Here is a 23,693-nt window from a genome sequence, read left to right as displayed (position 1 = left end):
GCGCAGAGATTTCAGGGGCAGCATTTTTGTACTGTGTGTACCTTCCTGAGGAGTAGTGGAGTAACTGAGGGTGAGCAGTTTGCTTGCCACAGACTCACAGCCAGCCAGTGTGCTATTGTGTTGAGCTGCAGCATGTCATGTGAGAACATTAAATGAAGCAGAGTGAATTGTCGGGTACTGTGCAATCATTCAAAATCGGGGGGGGGGGGGGGGGGGGTGAGAGGCACATCCTCACAAGTTGGCCTCAGGCAGCAAAAAGTCTAGAACTGGCCCTGGTTCCTGTGTATGCAGATTATGTGATTACTGATGTAATTAATGTATTTGATCGGATATTTGCGAAAAGGGGCCTTGATTTCTCATGTGTATTGTGTATTTTTTATTTGAAATTTCTATCCAATGTTTAAATAGAAATACCCAAACGGAACAAAAGTTTTCCTAACAATCACACCGTATTCTTTAAAGGAGGTAAGGGTAGGATGCATGCTCCCAAGTTCCTTGCTTTAAGCTTTATTAGAAAAAAAGAACACATTGATAGGTGTACAAATAGAGTGTATACACATACTGTACGTCAAGGTCCCAGTAAAAACACCATTATAAGTATATAGGAATAACGCCTGGTATAGTAAACCTGGATATAATAGAACTTCTGTCATAGTAAGGGCTCTTTCACACTAGGCACTAATCCGTGCGTTTTGACGGATCGCTCCTAGATTGCGTTTAGAAAGGTAACATGAAAGTCTATTTGACTTTCATGTTAACTTTCACATTAGACAAAGTGTTCCAGAGCGTTACGTTGTAACGCGTCTGGGAGCTTCATAACATCCAGCCGGGGCGTTCTCCAGCCGGGTGAAGTAGAACTACCGCCGCTAATCAGTGTCGCACTGCAACTTCCCGTGTTCACGATTCAGGTCATAACGCGTGCATGAAATCGTTTCGTGCACGCGTTCTGTGATGTAAAAGAGCCCTAAACCTGTTTTTTTGGCCACTGCGGTATTGTGCATCCAGCTATAGTGAAAAGTGGGTGGGCTTTTGCGTCATACATTAATCGGAGACCCATGAAGCATGGTGGGTGGGCAGGCTGGGAGCCATTTGTAGACTGCTTGCTATCCACACATTACTCTGGGCCTATGTGGATTACCTCAAAAGCAACGGTGGGTGCATGGGCATAACATTGCAAGCTACTTCTATTGGTAAGACCTATGCTTCCTGTGTAAGCTGCTGCCTGATTACTGAGGGAATTGCCTATCATCTGTGACTTGCCAGCCCAGCATCTTGTGCCGATCAATCCTTCTCTGTTTGTGTATCTGTGACTTGCTTGTGCATGGCTGCAACACTACAGTATCATCCAGGCTGCACAGACATGTGGACGGAGGAGCACACTATAAGTACTGTACCTGCATTATTTGCTGAGACCTATGCTTTCTGTGCAAGATGTTGCATGATTATTGCATTCAAATCCTTCATATTGAACACAGTGGGTTTTTTTTATCTAGCTTAGATGCTGTCTTGCTGGCTGAAGCATTGAAAAGAAACAATGACTCCCATTCATTAACTGAATTAAAATACAGCATTTTATGTGTTAGAATATGACAATTTCTGATATAGTGAACGTCTAATATAGTAAACTACTTTGCCGCTCCCTTGGAGTTTACTATAAAGGGATTCTACTCTATAACAATTTGACATGACATAAAAATAATAATAAGGTCACTGCATAAAGCATTTACATGCAAACTGTGAGAGACAAAGGCAAACAATAAAGTTGGTATAACATCATACTGTAGAATGAGAAAAACGTACAACTTCTAACATAGGGAGACTTCTTGCATCACAAGAACACCAATAGAAAGAAAAGAAGAAAACCCCCATCATTCACAACAAGTCTAGAATGGGCCATGCTCTGAATGCCAGGAGATCAGGGGATGTGTAAGGTAGCAGAATAAGGGGAAGAAAGATGGAAATATTACCTAAAAGGGTCCGCTTTTACCTCCTTCTGTGTCCTGACATGTACAGAAACAAACACTTCACACACCGGGGGCAGTCTGAGACTCTCAGATCATCTGGCAGGTGCTCCCTATTCTCTACACTGATCACTGATGCAGAGGGCAGGTGTTTGGTCAAGTGAAAAAGGTGTAATGTCCTCTGAACATGTGACATGTGAAAAGCAGACAGTACATCCATGGCTATAATTACAAGGTAATTCCCAGCAGTGTTGATCCAGGGATTTTATCAGATTGCCATCTGGAGTCAGGAAGGAATTTTACTACCGGTACCCTTTAGGACCCATTCACAATACAAATTGCAAAATGGTAGCGCTTAGCGCGGTAAAATCCCTGCTCACACTTCCACAATCGCGGTCAGCGCATTATAAGCACTGTACCGTGATTGCTCCAGAATCGCTGCAAAATGCTGCATGTAACGTGTTTTGCGATTGGCACTTATCGGAAAACGACCGCGGTTGGCGCCAATCGTGGCAGTGAGATCACTGCCATAGGGTAAAATAGCACTAGCAATTTAAAAAACTCTAGCGCTTTAGCAGGAATCACCCGCTAATCGCTCAGATGTGAACAGGGCCATAGGGCTAATTGGTCCGACCCTTGTAAGGGTTTTTCACCTTTCATCAACTTATGTGAGGGTGCAGGCTAGTGTTGTACCATTTTTCTGGTTGAGGCATGGTGGCATGTGGCATGTCTTTTTTCAACCCAATTGACTATGTAAAGAGAGAGTGGAAGAAGAGTATTAGGCACTGAAAATGAGAGAGTGGCATGACGATGGGACAGGTAACCATGCATTTTGTAATGGATTGCCATTGTCAAACACCAGTGCTTTATACTGGCAATGAGGATGCACTGAAGCCATTCATCAATTCCACTATAATCAGTAAACGGCAAAGAAGATATTAAATATGCCAGCTTAACTAAGCAGCTGTATTAAGAAAAGTAAAAATAAAATATTTATATGGCACTTCGCCAGTATTTTGGTCTGTGGAGGAAGCAGAACAATCATACCTGACATGAAAATGACCTTTATTGTATAAATGTCGGCATCTATATTGCATAAAGCCATTGGTCCTGAAATAATTAAACAGCCAATGACCAGAAACAAAAGATTACACTGCAACTACAAAGGGTCTTCATTTAAGATATATTACACGCATGACAAATTTTCAGATTACCAAGGAGGGTACATTTAAGACCCACCCCATGACGTCGCTTGCTTCACCACAAAAAAAAATCAGCAAAATACATATATTCATTATGTAATTCACACCAATGCTTTCTATCATCACTATTTCCCTTTCCTTTTCATCTGAAAATAAGCAATACATCAGTTAAGGATGGGTATAAAGTTTAGCGACAATTAGACATTTGTCATAGAGAGAGGCTTTACGTATATTTATGCATATGTCTATATTAAACCCAAGAGCAGAGCAGGATTATCCACCAGGCAACCTAGGCAGGTGCTTGGGGCCTAGTGCATGTCAAGGGGCCCACCTGCTACCTTCTCTGAAATCTCTTTACTTCAGCTTATCAAAATGACCACCATCTCTGCCTAAGAGAGGGGCAGATAAGGAGACAAAAGGGGACAAAGGAATTTGGTTCTGAAAGTTGTGAGCTGAGGTATGATTTCAGGCTCATAGGACTGGCACTCTGGCCATGTTTCTACGTTGTGTCCCCTGCATAATGCTGCCTGTGTGGCATGAAATAAAGTCCTAAAGACAGCACTTTGCTGAAATGGGACAAGTAGCTACATTCACAGCAATGTGTGTCAATGCGCTGTCCGCAGAAAAAAAAAAGACCTTAAAAATGTAATTGTTTTTATTTATTTTTTTTTAATTATGTATATCACTGATTTACAGACCTCCCAGTTTAGTCATCAGGTAGACATGGTTTTCTAGTAAGTTCTTTGCTTTAATACAGTGAGAGCACAGTCTATTGTTAATTGGATGGAACAGGTACAATTATTCATTTTTGCACTCACATTCTCCTCTAGCAGTGAGTTTGTGTAGCAGGTCTTTTCACAGCCAGAGGTACTGTACTGTATATCAGAATTTCAAATGTTTTTTTACCATACCTCCCAAATTTTTGAGATAAGAAAGAGGGACACTTAAGCCACACCCTTGCTACACCCCTAATCACACCTCTGACACACATATCATAATTCACACCACACTTGTCCCTTCTATCCTGGTTAATTTTCCTTCATATTAACATTTGAAAATAAGAAATATACATTTAAAGGATAGGAATGAAGTTTAGAGTTTTTTTTCAGTAGAAAAATACATATATTTACATAATTCTGTACAATAAAGAACGACAAATGAGGAAGAAAGGGTTCCCAAAGAGGGTCTGTCCCTCTGAAAGAGGGAAAGTTGAGAGCTATGGTTTTACAGCTCAACTATAGACACAGTCAATTCAGTTCACCTAGGCAGAAAAGTGTCCTTTGTCTTGATTTGACTTGACTCTGATGAACTTTAAACTTTGATGAAATTTGCTTTTTTTTTCCATATTAATAAGGAGGTACCTTTTCCTTAAAAAGGATCTATTTGGTATTGCATACACAAGCTATTCTGCTGTGTGAAGCACAATAACATGATTTTACTGAAAGGTCTGCTCTAAAGAAATGAGTAGCTGTTTATCTTTCTCCCAGTAGTCACTTAACCAAAAGAATAGAGGTTGGTTTGGATAGAAGGCTACCTGAAGTATGCAAATGATGAAGTCTTCCCAGCATTTAAAGCGTATGTAAAGTGACATGAGGAGATAAACAAAAGTAATACTATCCCTAGTAAGAAATCATCTGAAGTCACTTTCTCTTTTCTAAAGGTGCGTACACACAAACTACGGCCGCCAATGACGGGTCCGTCAGACCCTCCCGCCAGGCGGACTTTCAGCCGACAGTAGCACGTGTGTACCCACTGTTGGTGGACTGATAAGGCTGTTTCTGAACGATCCGCTCAGCGGATCGTTCAGAAACAGCCTTATCAGTCCGCCGACAGCGTGTACACACGCGCTACTGACGGCTGAAAGCCCGCCCAGCGGGAGGGTCTGACGGACCCGTCATTGGCACCCGTAGTGTGTGTACGCACCTTAATACATTAACAGTTAAAAAAAAAAAGCTGAGAAGCAGTGAGATAAGGCTTCTGATAACATTTTAGCAGGCCTGGATTTACCTCAAAGGAACCTATAGGCACAGATGTCCTGGCACCTTAGATTTCGCCGTCCATGAATCTACAACCACCCGCCTAACCACATCTCAAGTGTGTGTGTGCTGTCCCAGCAGTCATTTCTCCTTCATTTCCCTTGCCTGCCACAGGAAGCTACAAGTGTTCCTTAGTATTAGGTAGCCAGAAGTACCCTCAATATTAAGTGCACTAGAGGTGCCCCCAAGTATTAGGTAGGTAGAGGAACCACAGTAGTAAGTAGCTAGAGGTACCTCTGACTGAAGGGAGATCTCTCATCAGTGGAATGCTGAGAGCTGGGTGAGTAACCTCTCATTTACACTCTCATCAGGACTCTGCATAGGGAAGGAGGGAGGGAGACACTCAGGTAAGGGAGTGAGCCACCTTTCCATCATCCGTCACCTCTAGGCACGTGCCTACAGTGCCTTATGGTAAATCCGGCCCTGGGTTTTAGTGCAGGAAAGTTTAGGGAGTCATCAGGGCCGGATTTGTACTTCTTACCGCCCAAGGCCGACTATTACCAGCCGCCCCAACCGAAACCGTATCCTACCACCTCTCTCCACACACACACCCACCCAAACATTTTTGGGCCGCTGGTGTCCTCTATTGCGGCTAGTACCGAGGTATCCATGGCAATATGAAGTGAATCAATCACGTCACACGGGGAACTGGTCAATCAAGCGATCTACAGGTGATGGGCGTGGTGGGAGCCGTCCACCACACACACACATAGTCAAAAGTGGCTCACAATTGGACATTGGGTGGGGTCAGCAACACGTAAAAGTGAGTCCTGTACCCACTGCTGTTTTCAGGGTAACAGCGCTGGCCAATCAATAATTAAGAAATGGGTACTGTGAGAGGCTGTCTTCTGTATTCTGTACTATTTGCTGGTGCTGCCCCTGGTCCTTTCATCCCCCATGCCAAGTGCGTGAGACCCGGCCTTCTGTAACTGCCTGCAGCTGCTGCTATGTCATTGGACAAGGTCTGGCTTTTTGCTAGTCACACACTGTTCACAAACGTTTGGTTAACGGACTGCAGCTGCCTGTAGCACAGCACAGGCAGATGCCAGCTGGTACTAATAGTGCAGTTATCGTGACCCCTTTCATTTCTTTGGACACTTGCAAATAATGCCCTACAAATAATGACCACTGTCTGCAGGCCGCCCCTTGTTTATCTGGTGCCCTAGGCCATGACTCCCATGGCCTTGCCAGAAATCCGGCCATGGGAGTCATTACTTTTCTTTCAGCCTAACAATGCAGAGTGTGGATTCTAAAAAGCAACTGAATCAGTCTGGTTTGATCTTAAAAAATAAGCTGATAAACTAAAAATAAAAATATGAGACATTTCTATGTTACTAATGTTTAATTTGCCAGTAGAAGAACTAATAGAATTATCTCATTATCTCATAAGACGGTGGCGTGTCTTGACACCCTAAGGAAAAAAAGACACAGAGACAACGGGAGCACAGATAGCATAGCACGTTAGTTGGCAATAAATTGTAAATATCATGTTAAAAAAGGCTAATCACAAAGGTGGGTTGCAATAGGGGCAAACACTTGAAACTGGCTGGAGACAAACGCTACTTCACTTTGGATGTCCAGACAGGACTGGATGGGGTCACTCTCTTTGGTAGGAAAAAAAACATTGGCTGTCACAATGTCGTCCACCAGGTGACACCAAGAGGGATCCCATCCAACCTCGGTGGAGTGGAGGGTATACGCACACAATAGGGGTAAAGAGGCACCCAGTGTTTAATTAAACTAGGTTAAAAACAATATAAACATAAAGGTGAGGTGGCTTTCCTCAATGACGATAGTCTCAGTGACAATAAGATTAATTTTAGAACAAGCAACGCGTTTCACAGGTCTGAGCCCGCTTCCTGAGGTGCTCAATGTTATCTGGCTATCTTCATTCTGGCACTTGTATCGGCTTGAGGAAGCGGGCTCAGACCGTTGCCTGTGCTAAAATAAATCTTATTGTCTATTGAGGCTGTGGTCATTGAGGTAAAACACCTCACCTTTATGTTTTTATTCTTTTCAACCTAGTTTTATTCAAACCTGGGTGCCTCTTTACCCGTATTGTGTGTGATTATCTCATAAGCGGTAGTCACATGACTGTACTGAGACATACATTATGGGTTTCTACATCATTTGGAGAGGGACTCACCAAGAAACAGATGAATATGCATGGAAGCCCAGCCTCAACATATTTAATTTGTGGCGGAGGACCAGAGAGCGCTATAGCAAACTTCTGAGGAGCTGTTGAATGAAGGCGTTGTAACACTTCATACGGGTTTGTCTCCAGCTGTCCTGTGCACTTCCATACATGAAGTAAATTGCTCTCAGTAGTACAGAGAAATGAGCAAGGTGGCTCATTTATTAATGTCTTTCATCAAAAAAATGTATGTTGCCTCACAGCAAACAGATTGAAAGCCAGCACAGGAAAATGACAGTTCAAGAATAAAGTTTGAATGTAATGTAATTGGTTGCTGTGGGGAAACATGGCCAGTTCTAATGAAAGTCACTTAAATAAATGAGGCCCCCTATGAAACAATATACTGCATTGTTGCACGTATGTAACCATTGCTCATAAATATATACAGAGAGAAAGAGACAGAGGGCCTAATGCAATTACAATTGTAAGTGTTAAGGGCTGGCTATTGCTTAAAGAGGAACTGTAGTCAAATTAACATAATAAGTAAATTGCTTATTTTTTTACACTATTCATTGATGCCTATTCACACTTATGCGATTAGTAGGAGTTTACCGCTAACTGATGAATCGCTGGCGAACATTAGAGTTTTAAAAGCACTAGCGCAATGTTAACTATATGGCAGTGATCTCACTGCCGTGGTTGCTGTCAATTCGTTATTAGCGCTATAGCAAAATGCGTTACATGCAGCATTTTTTTGCGGTTTTGAGCTCTCGCGATGACAATGTATTTCAATTGCGGATCCCGATCACTCAAAACGCAAAAATGCCCAGTGAAATGCTCACGATTAACGTGAAAAGATTACCGATGCAAAATGCTGGCGCGTTTTGTGAATGGGCCCTGATAAATTATTTAGTCAGTGCTTGCCTTTTGTAAAATCTTTCCTCTCCCTAATTAACTTTCTGAAATGTATTACAGGTGGAGTCATATTTTGTACTGGCAGGTGATCTCTGTGGAATGTTAGTTTACTGAGAGTTTTACAGAGAAGAGAGAGAGAGAATTCTGTTTAATAAAGCTCAGTGGGAGGAGGTGGACTAAAGGGGCAAAAGAGAAAGGGGAGCCCTGGCAAAAAAAAGCATCTTTCAATCTCAGATTGTGCTCCCCATTGGTTCTCAGATCAAAGGAGTAGGGATGGTCAATAAGGTTGTAAATCTTAGTTGATGCAGGATTATGCAAACTAATGCAGCTTGAACATGGACCAAACAAATCTTTCTGAGGTCAGATTGGATTGTTCCATTTTGAAGCTGCATAGATTTGCACATTACTGTATTAAACTCTAAATTTGCATCTCATTGTCCTTTTTTACAAGGATCAATGGGCAGGCCTGGCGGCAGCTTTAAAGTGAGGTTGTCAGCCACAAAATCAGATTCCATTTACCCACTGCACTATGTTTATTATACAGTCTACAGCCTGACTCTGCATTGCAAGCATTCTAATATAATCATAAATGTTTCTGCTGCAATGAATATCAGTCTGGCTGAGGCTGAGAAGGGACGTACACCTTCCCTTCTGCAGAAACTGCTAAAATATGATCTATGCTGTGCTCACATGTTTACAAAGCAAGCTAGATATGACAGTGCAGTTTCTAGAAGAAGAAAAAGAATAAAGGGGGAAATGACATTAGGATTGGCTTCAGTCAGAGGCATTAAAGATAGAAAATGCCTAAAACATTTTTCTCTTTACTATATAAAATTCACTCAAATCAAAATGTGGACAGTACAATACATGTTATGTAAGTAGTATCTACTTTTTATCTACTTATATGTGTTTTTTTCCTGAGATAGTATAGCTGTCCCTGCTGCATTAAATATGCTTTATGCCAGTGCTCCATATTCTCTGCTATTGCATCAGTACAAGAAACCCCAGTAATAATCTATGCATTGACCAATGGGATTCCTCAGCAGAAAGGTATCCCAATGGATTCTGTACACTTCTACAGATCTTAAACCTACCCAATCAAAGTCTGTTGGCTAATTAAGCTGTTGCCAGCTAATTAAGAAGCACTTAGAGCCTTTTTCCACTCACTGCATTTTGATGCAAAAATGGGATGGCTCGCGATCTGCATAGGCTTGGCCAATCACAAGAGCAATCGTAATCATTACCAAAACTGTGTGTCCCTTTTCCACTAATACAATTCAACTTTTCCCCAACTGCAAATGTAGATCTTGCAAATGTATTTGGGTAAAAGTGAGCAAAAGAAAATGACAAACCAAATATGGTGCCATGCGATTTTTCTAGGAATTTCCGTTTAATTTTGAAATACTATTGTGGGGAAAAAACAAGAAATCGCATATATATAAAGCTGAGAGATGTAAGAAACCGCTTGGCATAAGTTAGAAAAATGGTGATTGTAATTTTCACTGCAATACAGCCCTTAGTGGTTTTGATCAGCTCAATATCAAAATCATGAACATTCTCTTGCTAAGAGATTTCTAGCCGGGACACAAACTGCACGGAACATGTACACGCTTCTGGAGTCTGTATTGATTTCCTCCAGACACACGCTGACACTTCAGACACACACTGACACTCACAGACCCCAAGATCAAAAAAACATTGCGAGCCTCAATAAGGCACTGCTGGTGATTGTTCGATGTTCCTTGTAAAGTGCTGTGGAAAATAAGTATATAAATGAGTAATAATAATATTGCTCTTTTGTCTTCCTTCAGCTGTGAACGCTAGCTTACCCACAATAAACTCACTGCTGAGAATGAAGCCCTGAGAATAAGGCTACGTTTTCACTAGTGCGGTGCGATTCCGTTGCAGAAAACACGTAAATAAATTTGCATGCGGCTGCAAATGTTACGCATTTGTATGCAAATTTTAATGTGAAAACTTGTGCTTTTAACGCAAAAACACGTATTTTTGTAAGTATGCGATTTTAACCATGTTCGTGTCCGTGTGCTATTACATTCATTTTACGTGAAAACGTACGCAAATTCGCATGTAAAATTCGCATGGCGAAAACGTATGCAATTTTCCTATTAATTACATGTGAATCGCACACTATGCTTGCAGTGTGCAATTTCTAAAGGCTCTGCTGTGCTGTGTTTTTCTAGTGGAAACCGGCCCATTGACTTGTATTGGTTATGCGAATCTGCATGCAGAAAATGCATGCAAATTCGCGCTAGTGGAAACGGGCCCTTACAGTCAGCACCTCTAAAGGATCATACAAGTGGTATACTGCGTCCACTTACTCTGAGAATCATTGGCTTTGGCGAATGAGCTCAGACTTGAGATTCTGTTATTCTGGGACCTTGCTCACAGTTGTCGAAAAGATGGAGCAGATTCGGTCAGTGACAACCATGTGAATGTTCAATATATAAGAAAAAGTGTGGTCAGTGTGGCACTCACTATGTTTAAAGGTCAACGAGATAAAGGTTGGAAGCAATCTCACTGTGTAGAGGTGTTGTGTCTGCTCTCTTTGCTGAAGTGGCTTATTGGTGTGCTCCAGCCATGTCGGTAGAAGGAAGGCAGAACATCCGATACACAGAAGAAGAATGTGGGCATCATCCAATGCAAAATGATTATTTACTGAAGTGTCAGTCCAGCAAAATCCAGCTAAACCAGACAGTAATAGAGTTACCAACAGCAGCATGTCACTGTGCCTTTAACATCGGTGTGGAGGTGGGTGGTGGGGCACTAGGCTGACCGACGACGGCCGTTTCACGTCTCTATGGATGCTTGGTCATGCTGGGTCACAGGCCTTTGACCCAGCGTGACCAAGCATCTGTAGACCCAGCGTGACCAAGCGTCCGTAGACTCAGCGTGACCAAGCGTCCGTAGACTCAGCGTGACCAAGCGTCCGTAGACTCAGCGTGACCAAGCATCTGTAGACCCAGTGTGACCAAGCGTCCGTAGACTCAGCGTGACCAAGCGTCCATAGACCCAGCATGACCAAGCATCTGTAGACCCAGTGTGACCAAGCATCTGTAGACCCAGCGTGACCAAGCGTCCGTAGACTCAGCGTGACCAAGCGTCCGTAGACTCAGCGTGACCAAGCGTCCGTAGACTCAGCGTGACCAAGCGTCCATAGACCCAGCGTGACCAAGTGTTCAGAGACCCGGCGTTACCAAGCGTCTGCAGAGTCGCAAAACGGCTGTCGCCGGTCATCCTAGTGCCCCACCACCCACCCCGATGTTAAAGGCTCAGTGACACAAGCACATGCCACTGTTGGTAACTGGACTGACACTACAATAAATAGAGCAGACAAGCTAGCCTTCTCTCCCCACTCCTCACTGAGTCAGTAAATTATTGTTTTGCATTGGATGGTGCCCACATTCTGCTTCTGTGTAAACCATATGAATATTTAGTGGAAGAAAAGCACAAGTTCATATTTAAGAGAAAGGGCTTGTGTAACGTCAGAATGCATTCCAATGCTTTCTTATAGTCATGGATTATGTATGGGTAATGATAGAAAACAGGTTTATTGCACAACCAGCAGAAAATATATTGCTATGCATGATTTAGCATACTCTCCAAGCTAAAAGAAGCTAGCCCTGCAATGAAAGCACTGCAGTACCGCTGACCGATGACAGACTCGACGGCTATAACTTCTTATATCTGATACGTCACAGAATACAGAAGCCCAATCATAATGCATCGCTCACAAGGTTTACAAGGTTTTAAATTCCAAAGTAAAAGACATCAGCTGGGCAAAGAAATCTAGACTGTCACGCTTATCCAATGTCCCTTCAGTATCAAACAGCTGCCAAAAAAGCTCTGGCAGTTTGGAGAGTTCATTAAGGAGGTGTCCTCTAGTGTCTGCCACCAAGACATTAAGATGAAAATTCTTGAAAGTCCAACTAAACCCAAAATCGAACAAGGCAGAAATGACCTGAAGCTAGGCATACATATATAATTTTTCCCATCCAAAGTTGCTGGATGTCTATTGCCCCCAACAACCCACAAGAGTTTTGGAGATGCCCTGACCCCACCTGACCCCATCTAGCAATCATAATTTGGCCTGTCAAAGTTGCCGATATCCTTCTACATGTCCATTTTTCCTGCTTCCAAGGCATTGCCCTCTGGAACTGACAGACTTGCTGCCCGATATATCCCATTCCTTAGCAGTTACTACTGTAACAAGATAATAAACATTATTCTCTCAGTCAGTGGTTTTAACATAGCTGATCGGTATACTGTCTGCTGTCTGAACTTGTCATTGTGATCAAATCAGTTGCAATTTGAGATTTTTAATGTCATATTTTTTTCTGATATCTGTCACAGCTTACACATTATGTCTCTACTAGTTGACTTAAGCCCGTTTAAAAACGGGCTTTAGGTCTTTGTCCCACCGCCGCCACCACTGCATGTTAGTGCGCATGCACGCACACCCGTCCGCCGCTGTGCCCATCCGCCTTGCGTGCACCTGTCCGCCCGGCCCTCTGGCATGTCCTCCTCCAGTCCCAATGGCTGGCCGTGAGCACATGCGCAGTAGTGCAAACGCACGGGTCCAGGGACACAGATACAGGTGTCTCTTATTATATAGGATATTGTCATTCTGCATAAATCTGTACATTTCTTAATATTCATCTGCAGTTTATCAATAATGGATGCAGTATTATACAAGGAAACCAACATGTTCGGTACAATTCCATCTTTTTGCAGATGGTTTGCAGAGAAATGCATACATTTTTAATTCCTATAAATAGAGACACACAAATTGGTCACTTCCTCCGAAAAAGGCTGGTCGATCTCAGCAGTAATTATAGCCCACACACATTTGGACAAGTCATCCTCCAGAGCACACTATGCCACTAAATCATTCAGCTATCCTCTAAAGAGTGACAAGCTAAAAACATCTCTGTACTTAATGTCTCATAAGCACAATTCACCTTTGTACAGAATATCAATTAAAATCACAGAAGCCAAAGCATTTCGTTTAGTCCCTGTATAATCAAAACAACAGAAAAAATAAACAAGTGCGGTAGCTCCTCTACAGGCTTATATTCATTGATAGAGCGATACATTTATGTAGTGTTGTACCATTATACTATATGTTGTCCCTTTTGTGACTGGAATTTCTTGCTTTGTTTGGAAGTATGAAATAGCTTATTTTGCTCTAATATATTATAGAATTGAAGGAAACTGTCCACAGTGCTCACTTCCTGTTCTTATTCAGAGGAACATTGTGATTGTCACTGTGCCCTGTTCGTTTACTTACAATCCTGCCATGCCGTCAACACATGAATTATTTATGGTGTGCCAGTCCTCCTGTGATGCTTCATGAAAAATATAGTTTGCTATTGGAGAATATCAGACATGCAGCTGTTGTGGCAAGCACAAACAGATAAGCATGCATCATTTGTTCTGTGAGGAAGGCAGTTGTAATAAGATTATATGTAAAAATAAAACAGAAAGCAAATCCTGTGACAGTATAGTAGTTTCAGGGATCCTTATTACGAAGGAAAAAAGTTTCCACAATACACAAATGAAACTTGCAGCAAAACAATTCTCCAAAATTGAATCTATGTTAGACCATGTACGCAGCATAGCAAAAGTATTTGTGTTTTGTCCTTTTTGTTTTTTGTTATGCTTGTCATTTTACATTGCTTTTCATGCAAAAAAACATGTTTATTTTTTCTGAGGAAGCCATTCTTCACTCCCTTGCATATGCATGTAGGAATTTCCGTTAAGGCTACTTTCACACTGGCAGCTTGCAGGGTGCAGGGTTGCCAACTATTCATTAAAAAAAAAAATCAAAATTGGGCTGCTCATACTGTCCGTTTATTTTAGTATAAAGTCCATAAATACGTGCCTCTTTTTAAGGTGTCCCGCAGTGTCAACTTTAAGACACTGGACCCCCCTCCTGCTACCTACAATGCATTGCGGCCGTTGTTCTGACTGGCTGTTAGCTGAAAGAGGTCCTGCCCCCTGCCTGCACAGAGGCGGGGCAAATGAGGTGAGAGAGTGGCAGCAGCACCAACGTTCATTTTAAATGGCAGTCCGGCCAGGGGTTCGGTTCCTGGTGTCTGCCTTATGGTGAGTTGTTGACTCCACACCATCCATCCTTGAAATATTAGAAATTAAGTTGGCAACCATGGCAGGGAGTTGCTTCAGACAATTTTAATCGCATAGAAAATGTGATGCAATTATATTTTATTATATTGGGATGTTCACATCAGTGTGTTAGAAGTGCAGGGTAGCAAAATCCAATGGAATCCAGTGGAATAACGTCAAAGCGCACATTTACATTTGCAGTGAAGCCTATTTTTTATGCATTATATGTTTCACTGTAAGAGTCCCATCCCACACATACCATGCATAGCGACTTTTCGCTTCCGTTACGATCCTGTTTTTAGAGAGTATCAAGTGCAGTGCCACAATGTGAAACTACCCACAGAAATCACTTCCACCAGCTGCATCTGTATATAGTTTTATAAATAGATGCAGTATGTGTTTCACAAATGTTAGCTTTTTTATGCACTGCTGCATGCCTTTTTATGCAGAAACAGCTTCAAAGTCAACAGGAAGCCCCCAAAATACACACAAGTGCACTCGGTATGCATCTTCTTCAGAAATGGATTAAGATGTAGTGGAGCCCTAGGCAAGGTAGTAGATCTGGAGCCCTGTTGTGGTCCTTTTGGTAAGCTAAATTGAAGAGAGGTCAAAGAAGGTGGCAGGTGGGCCCTTTGACACCCATTAGGCCCCAAGCAACTGCCAAGGTTGCCTGGTGGATGATCCTGCTTTGATTTTCTTGGTCCCTATTTTTTAAGTATATGTTTTAATGATTGAAAAATAAAAAAACAGCACAGCCCCTCCCTACCGGCTGATATTGGCAAGAGCTGGAAACCCTAATGCTCTAGGCTCCATACCTGAACAATAGCAGCCCACACAGTATTTGACTTTGGTATGAACGCTGAATAGGGGAGCAAAACTCACCTTGTCCCTCCTTGTACCATGCTTATGCTGATTAATCCTAATTAATGGACCACTATTGAGCCTTTGCGTACACACATGCGACTATAGTCATTTGTAACGATCGTTCCCCGATCTTTACCAACGACGATCGTTACAAAAAACGAACCACCGACTATTAAGGCAAACGACGAACGAGCCAAATCGCTACAAAAGAAAGTTCTGTCTCGGCGGACTTTAACCAACGACGATCGTTTGCAAAAGTAGTACATCGTTGGAAACGGTCGTTCGTACTAGGCTTGACATGCGCATTTCACAATTTCTCCGTGAAACTTCTCATTTTTATGCGCAGGCGCAATAGTTGCTTTACGTGATGTAACGTTCGTTCTAATGATCAGATCGTTACACACCTTTTAAAACTAACTTTACATAGGTCGTTCTTTCATCAATTAAAAGTTCGTTCGTCGTTCTCAACGAACGATCGTTGTCGCATGTGTGTACGTAGCATTGGTGGGAGATTCAAATATGCTTTTACCAATTACCAGGGCTCTTTTTACAATTCAGTATACCAGCCACTGAGAAAAGTCATCAAGATTTACAGAATATCCCAGAGGATTATAACAGAGCCCCAAAGACTTGTATTATGACAAGGAAAATATTTTATATTTAGGAAAGGTTATTCCTTACGAAAATATTTTCTCTGTCTTGGATTATTTTTACATGTAACTATTTATAAAAGTGGGAATATGGTACTAATTGTGCTCCTATTCTCATTTCACCTTTGGGGGGGGGGGGGGGGGGGTATTAGGCATTTATACCCATCTCTTTGTTCTCCCCTTGTTCTCAAATAGACCATGCAGTCTAATAACAACATGCAATGTATCATGATAATTAGAAGAAGGAATCTCGCTGCTAGTGAAGTAAAAGCCCAATTTTTATTGCAGCATAAGTGGACAACACAGTACAACAGCTCACGCGTATCGGAGCAAAAACCTGGCTTCCCAGTCATAGCTATGACTAAGGAGGCATGTTTTAGCTCCAAAACGTGTGAGCTGTTTTACTGTGTTGTCCACTTATGCTGCAATAAAAATTGGACTTTTACTTCACTACCGGTACATCCTTTCTACTAATCGACATGTGCATGGCCTGATGATTCCTTGCTCCCGATGATATGCGAGTGTGGTGGTTGTAGCGACCAATTCTTGCTTTCCATGTCAATGTATCATGTTCTTTTAAAAAATTATAATTCCTTCCCCGATCTTTTTGGTCTAACTCACCCTCCGAGGCCACGTGTGCACCAATTTATTACAAAAGTATTACAGGCAGAGGATTAGCAGGAAAGTCAGGCAAGTTTCATTGTTTAAAAAAAATATATATCAGCCTCCGTATCCCTCTCATTTTAAAAGAAGTAACATACAGGATCTTCTCAAAAAATTAGCATATTGTGATAAAGTTCATTATTTTCTGTAATGTACTGATAAACATTAGACTTTCATATATTTTAGATTCATTACACACAACTGAAGTAGTTCAAAGCCTTTTATTGTTATAATATTGATGATTTTGGCATACAGCTCATGAAAACCCAAAATTCTTATCTCAAAAAATTAGCATATCACGAAAAGGTTCTCTAAACGAGCTATTAACCTAATCATCTGAATCAACTAATTAACTCTAAACACCTGCAAAAGATTCCTAAGGCTTTTAAAAACTCCCAGCCTGGTTCATTACTCAAAACCGCAATCATGGGTAAGACTGCCGACCTGACTGCTGTTCAGAAGGCCATCATTGACACCCTCAAGCAAGAGGGTAAGACACAGAAAGAAATTTCTGAATGAATAGGCTGTTCTCAGAGTGCTGTATCAAGGCACCTCAGTGGGAAGTCTGTGGGAAGGAAAAAGTGTGGCCTGAGGAAGATTGTGGAGAAGGACCAATTCCAGACCTTGGGGGACCTGCAGAAGCAGTGGACTGAGTCTGGAGTAGAAACATCCTGAGCCACCGTGTACAGGTGTGTGCAGGAAATGGGCTACAGGTGCCACATTCCCCAGGTCAAGCCACTTTTGAACCAGAAACAGCGGCAGAAGCACCTGACCTGGGCTACAGAGAAGCAGCACTGGACTGTTGCTCAGTGGTCCAAAGTACTTTTTTCAGATAAAAGCAACATTTGCACGTCATTCGGAAATCAAAGTGCCAAAGTCTGGAGAAAGACTGGGGAGAGGGAAATGCCAAAATGCCTGAAGTCCAGTGTCAAGTACAGGTCAGGCGCGTCTGCCGCTGTTTCTGGTTCAAAAGTGGCTTTACCTGGGGAATGTGGCACCTGTAGCCCATTTCCTGTACATGCCTGTACACGGTGGCTCTGGATGTTTCTACTCCAGACTCAGTCCACTGCTTCCACAGATCCCCCAAGGTCTGGAATCGGTCCTTCTCCACAATCTTCCTCAGGGTCCGGTCACCTCTTCTCGTTGTGCAGCGTTTTCTGCCACACTTGTTCCTTCCCACAGACTTCCCACTGAGGTGCCTTGATACAGCACTCTGGGAACAGCCTATTTGTTCAGAAATTTCTTTCTGTGTCTTACCCTCTTGCTTGAGGGTGTCAATGATGGCCTTCTGGACAGCAGTCAGGTCGGCAGTCTTACCCATGATTGCGGTTTTGAGTAATGAACCAGGCTGGGAGTTTTTAAAAGCCTCAGGAATCTTTTGCAGGTGTTTAGAGTTAATTAGTTGATTCAGATGATTAGGTTAATAGCTCGTTTAGAGAACCTTTTCATGATATGCTAATTTTTTGAGAGAGGAATTTTGGGTTTTCATGAGCCGTATGCCAAAATCATCAATATTAAAACAATAAAAGGCTTTGAACTACTTCAGTTGTGTGTAATGAATCTAAAATATATGAAAGTCTAAAGTATATCAGTACATTACAGAAAATAATGAACTTTATCATAATATGCTAATTTTTTGAGAAGATCCTGTAGACACTGTGATAAAACGCGGAAAAGCCGCCGCGTGTACTGGCGGCAAGGCGGCTGATTCCGCGTCCAGCGGTTTGTCCGCAGCAGCGTGCGTCTGGTGAGGCTGGGTCTGTTAGTTCACACAGGTTGAGGAATACGTGCGCGCGTGCTGAGAGGCAGAACCTTTATGACAAACGAGGAGGGATCAGCTGACCAGCTTGGTCAGCTGACCTCAAGGCAAGCGACTATTGGTTGATCACTGATGGGTGGCGCCAGAGAGTGCTGCGCTATATATAGTCACTGCTGGTCATTTTCAGGTTGTCTGCCGTTGCGAACACTTATGTGGAAGCACTCAGACCTTAGTCAGATCCAACAGTGTGTTAGAACCAGGAGGACCTGGGAATTCACACTGAGCCAGATTACCTCTTTTATAATTGTGTTATCATTCTGTTAATTCTTCAGAATAGTTCCAGGGTGTCGAGACCACGGACCTTACACCCAAGACTAGGGACTCTGTGTTTTTATTCTGTTATACTTCAGACTAGTTCCAGGGTGTCGAGACCACGGACCTCACACCCAAGACTAGGGACTCTGTGTTATTATTCTGTTATACTTCAGACTAGTTCCAGGGTGTCGAGACCGCGGACCTCACACCCAAGACTAGGGATTCTGTGTTATTATTCTGTTATACTCCAGACTAGTTCCAGGGTGTCGAGACCACGGACCTCACACCCAAGTCTAGGAATACTTTGTACCATCATATTATACTCCAGACTAGTTCCAGGGTGTAGAGACCACGGACCTCACACCCAAGACTAGGCATTGTTGATATCTGTTATGACCTATTGCTATCCTGACTATCCCTCTGCTTTCTGATTCGGTACCTACGTATATCTGATTACCTGTTGCCAGACCCTGCTCGCCTTGGATACCGAATCAGTCTTCTCCCTTTGTACTTTATCTGTCTGTGTGTTGCCGACCTGGCTTGCCCGACCAAGAGAGCTATCTCTCCCCTTAAGAGATAGTCTCCAGACCTGCTAGTGACGTCCACCTTCAGGTGTCACTCACTCACAGGCCCTTCCTATCTTCACCCTGGGACTCCACCCCCTTGGAGGTCTCAGGCTGCTGGAAGGTTTTCGTACTTCCCAAGAGGCGGTATCGCCCGTAATGCCAAAGACCACCTGCTCCTCGGGTGGTCCTACTCAAAGTCATTACTGTTGCACCAAACACTCACACTATAAAGGTGTCCAGAGGTTAGTTATACTTGGATTATTGGTGATTCTGCAGATCATCAATAATCAGGTATAATCTGTATTCTTGGTGATACTGCAGATCACCAATAATCAGATTCTCTCTGTGTGCTGACACCGATCGTTACAGACACCATGTTACTTCAAACAAGTAAAAGAAGGCTACAAGCAACATACAAGATACAAGATACAAGATGGATTTATTCGCCAAGTACGGTGGTGCCATACTCAGAATTGCTTGTGGTACACGTGGCTTAGGCAAAGTACACAATACAACAGTTATACATGTTACATATACAGTCAGAATTACACATATTGACAAAACATTAACAGTGCATAACGTCTACATCTAACATCTAGCTAATGGTGTGTGTACGAGATTCAGAAGGGAGGGCAGAAGAGCAGCTCCTGTGGCCCGCGTGCTGATTGCAGACTAGGAGGGAAGAGTCAGGGGTCGGTGTTGTTGAGTAGTAGAACTGCCTGGGGGAAGAAGGAGTTCCTGCGCCAACATGGACAAGATTCAGGCGGATGGCAACTTCTAGCAAGGTCAGAGTGACAGTGGGCTGAATGGAAGAATGCTCAGGAGTTCTCCACTTATAAAATTCATATTGGACATATCACAATACTTCTGGGAGAATGTCCTTTGGACAGATTAAACAAAGCAATGAATCCTGAAAGTAACTGAAACATGAAGTCTGAAGAAACACCCCATTACACCTGCCATAAGTGGTGCAGTTTGCTGTTGACAGGGGAAGAAGTCTCACTGAGAGCTTCAGGAATCGGTTGTCTTCAATGATTGCCTCTATATACTGTACAACAAAATATTGTAGCAGGTTAACCCTTCGAGTACTAGATGTCTCTGGCCCCTGAAGGACCAGAGACATATTTTCCCCATTTGATATCCTATGATCGCTGCGATTGGTCCATCATTGTTTATTCCATATTTAACACTAATCAGAATTTGAATTAGAATTTTGATGACTCAAATTACAACAACACAAATTAAAGTGTGATGGACAAAATGATGGGACAAAATGATTTTGTCCATGACACTTTTGTGTTACTATTTGAAGTGTTCAGTTGAATCAAAATTATAAAGCAAATTCTGTTATGTGGTAAATATGGAATAAACAATGATCAGAGACAGTTGTGAGTTTTTCTGTTTTTTTTGTGGAACATTTGTATGTTACCTTCTGCACGGCAATATGCAAATCATGGGCACTTTTCATTGGGCTCAACAGCTTGTACAAGGGAATAAGAGTCAGAGCACATTTACTAAGTTGTACTTCAATGTCCCACTTTACAATATCGAGTCTGAAGGGAAAAAAAGAAGGATTTATGCAGGTAAACTGTATTGCAGCCCAAATAAACTTTATAATACAGGAAACATGGGAGGATAGAAAAACAGGAATTGCCACTGGTAAACTGTTGCTGTTCTAGAGCCTTCAGTCTGATCACGGCTTCCCTACCTGTTCAGTGTCTGACAGAAATAAACATTCAGGGTGGGAAGTCAGATTACACAGACTTTACTGGCTTTATGCTTACTCAAGGCTAGTGATTCATGCCCTGATTTAGACTGGGGAAGTAGCCAAACATAATGCGCTGTTCCGTTTTGAATTGCCAATATCATGTGTGGAATATTTGTTGCCCAATTGGAGAGTTACTTGGGGAAAAAATAAAATGCTCAATTTATTTTCAATTGTTAATTATAAATCTTATAAAACAGATGTATCAAGGGATCTAGTTTTATAGAAGTTTCATTTCTGGGATATTCTTAAAGAGAACCTGAGGTGGGATTTAATTATGCTAGTGGGGCACAGAGGCTGGTTGTGCACACTATCACCAGCCTCTGTTGCCCTATGGTGTGCTTCCATGTCCCCCCTGCTCGCCGCTATACCCCCCGCAGTGCTGGCGACTCACAGGGTGTCGCCAGCTCAATGTTTACCTATGCGCTGTCTGTCAGCGCCGCTCCCCCGCCTCCTCCGTATCGGCGCTACCCGCCCGCGTCACTTCCCTCCAATCAGCGGGAGGGAAGGGACACGGGCGGTACGGAGGAGGTGGGGGAGCGGCGCTGGCAGACAGAGCATAGGTAAACATTGAGCTGGCGACACCCTGTGAGTCGCCAGCACTGCGGGGGGTATAGCGGCGAGCAGGGGGGACATGGAAGCACACCATAGGGCAACAGAGGCTGGTGATAGTGTGCACAACCAGCCTCTGTGCCCCACTAGCATAATTAAATCCCACCTCGGGTTCTCTTTAAGAAATAAAACATTAGTAGCAAAGAAAAGAGACTCATTTTTATTTTCAGTTATATAGCTTTTTTAATAACATTGCATCATTCTGTCATAGCTGCAGTTTTAAAAGCACACTCTGTATTTTAAACTATAAAACAAAGCAGAAATAATGACCCTTTCCTACACTTTCCTACAGTAAAACCGTATCTCATATACTGTCTCTCACTGTTTCTTTGTTGTTTATGTGCTTCAGAAAACAGGAATGTATTTGACTCAGTTGGGTCGAAGAGCTCAGATAAGCTCTTTTGAATAAATAACAACTGATGTTTTTTAACCTTTCTCGTACTGGAAAACAATATGAGACAGCAACTAATGTTTGTTTCTTTGCGACTACTGTTCTATTTCTTAGCTGTACTACACATACAATTCATTATCTCATAAGTTTTTGTTTGTTTCAGGTTTGCTTTAAAGAGCAACTTTACTGAATATAACTTAATAAATAAAATTGCTTATTTTTTTTTCCGATATTAAATTATTAAAGAGACACTGAAGCGAAAAAAAATATATGATATAATGAATTGGTTGTGTACTATGAATAATGACTAGAAGATTAGCAGCAAAGAAAATATTCTCATATATTTATTTTCAGGTATATGGTGTTTTTTCTAGCATTGCATCATTCTCTAATATGTGCAGATTACACAACACTCAGCATTCAAAATGATTCTTTCAGAGCAGTCTGTGAACTAATGACCTCTCCTCTGGCAGAGAAAAAGAAAACAGTTGAGATAATAAAAGTCAGAAGACAGCCCTCTCCACGACTTTTGAAAGTCGTAGAGCTTAATGGCTTTTTTGCCTAGAGATAACAACTGGAGTTTCTTAACTCTTCCTGTACTGGAAACAATTAGACCGATGTATCTGATCTTAATGTTTTATTTCTTAGCTGTACTACACATACAAATCATAATATCATAATTTTTTTTCTGCTTCAGTGACATTTTTTTCCTTAAAATGATCAAAGGAAGCAACAGCTTTAATGCTGGCAAGGAGCATCACTGTGAAGTTTTTGTTTGTTGTGTGTTCCGTAGTGAGCAGAAACACCTGGACTCCCAGAATGCACTGTGAAAAGAACATTTTGTGACATCATTGCCTACGCAATATATAGATAAATAAGAAATGTTTCTGATGATGAAACTAGGATAAACCAGGGACCTTGCTAGCCCCAAAGATCAGTAGCACATGCCCCGGATCTATTTTGCGGTGCCACAGATGTCCCCAGGCAGAGTCCACTGTGGTGTCTCAATGGCGAGCATGCTGGGAGCGGTAGTGCATGAATCGGAGGTTATGCTGGGTACCTCTATATGGGCATACTGGGTGCTGTAGTGCCATGCTGGGTGCTGTGAGGCCTTTATGGGGCATGCAGGGAGCTGAGGTTCTTCTATGGGGCATGCTGGGAGTTGTGGTGCCTCAATGGGAGGCCCGAGGGAGAAAGGGAGGGGGGTCCACTAGAAGGTCAGGGAATGCGAAGGGGGAACTCTGAGATAACCTGGCAGCAGGCCATCCCACCCAGCAGAAAGCCAGAATAGCCAGCAGCACAGAAGCCAGGTAACTCTGCTTATTTATGTGATAAGCACTTCCTATTTACTGTGATATGCTGCATCTTTTTATTTTTTTGTGTTTATGGAGAGGGGGCTTCCTCCAACATTTTGCTGGGCAGGCCTACTTAGACTGCTGTTAAGTTCATGCTAATTTGGCTCCACCCATCCATGTTGGAGTGCCCCGGATCTCTTAGGATCCTAGCAACGCTCCTGGGATAAACAATGTAAAATTGGGTATCCTGAATCATGCAGTACATTCTACTATATATCGTTACAGTATATCTTTAATACATTATACAAGCATTATATGTACCACTGATTATGGGCCATAAAAATAAGTAAAATTCAAATCAAAGTCAAATCAAAGACAATTTTGTATCTTGGCCATCAAGACAAATGGACAATACATTTTA

The 23,693-nt window shown here is 42.4% G+C and overlaps 1 protein-coding gene across 3 annotated transcripts in view; it reads right to left on the bottom strand.

Annotated features, from left to right (window-relative positions):
* ULK4 (unc-51 like kinase 4) overlaps nt 1-23,693 on the bottom strand; it is an 892,004-nt gene that overhangs the window by 87,664 nt on the left and 780,647 nt on the right. The gene's annotated exons all lie outside the window — the stretch shown is intronic.

The sequence above is a fragment of the Hyperolius riggenbachi genome, chromosome 5, assembly GCF_040937935.1.
Source record: "Hyperolius riggenbachi isolate aHypRig1 chromosome 5, aHypRig1.pri, whole genome shotgun sequence".
Classification (NCBI taxonomy): domain Eukaryota; kingdom Metazoa; phylum Chordata; class Amphibia; order Anura; family Hyperoliidae; genus Hyperolius; species Hyperolius riggenbachi.
The sequence above is the reverse complement of the archived record's forward strand: the minus strand, read 5'-3'. Positions and strand labels throughout refer to the sequence as shown.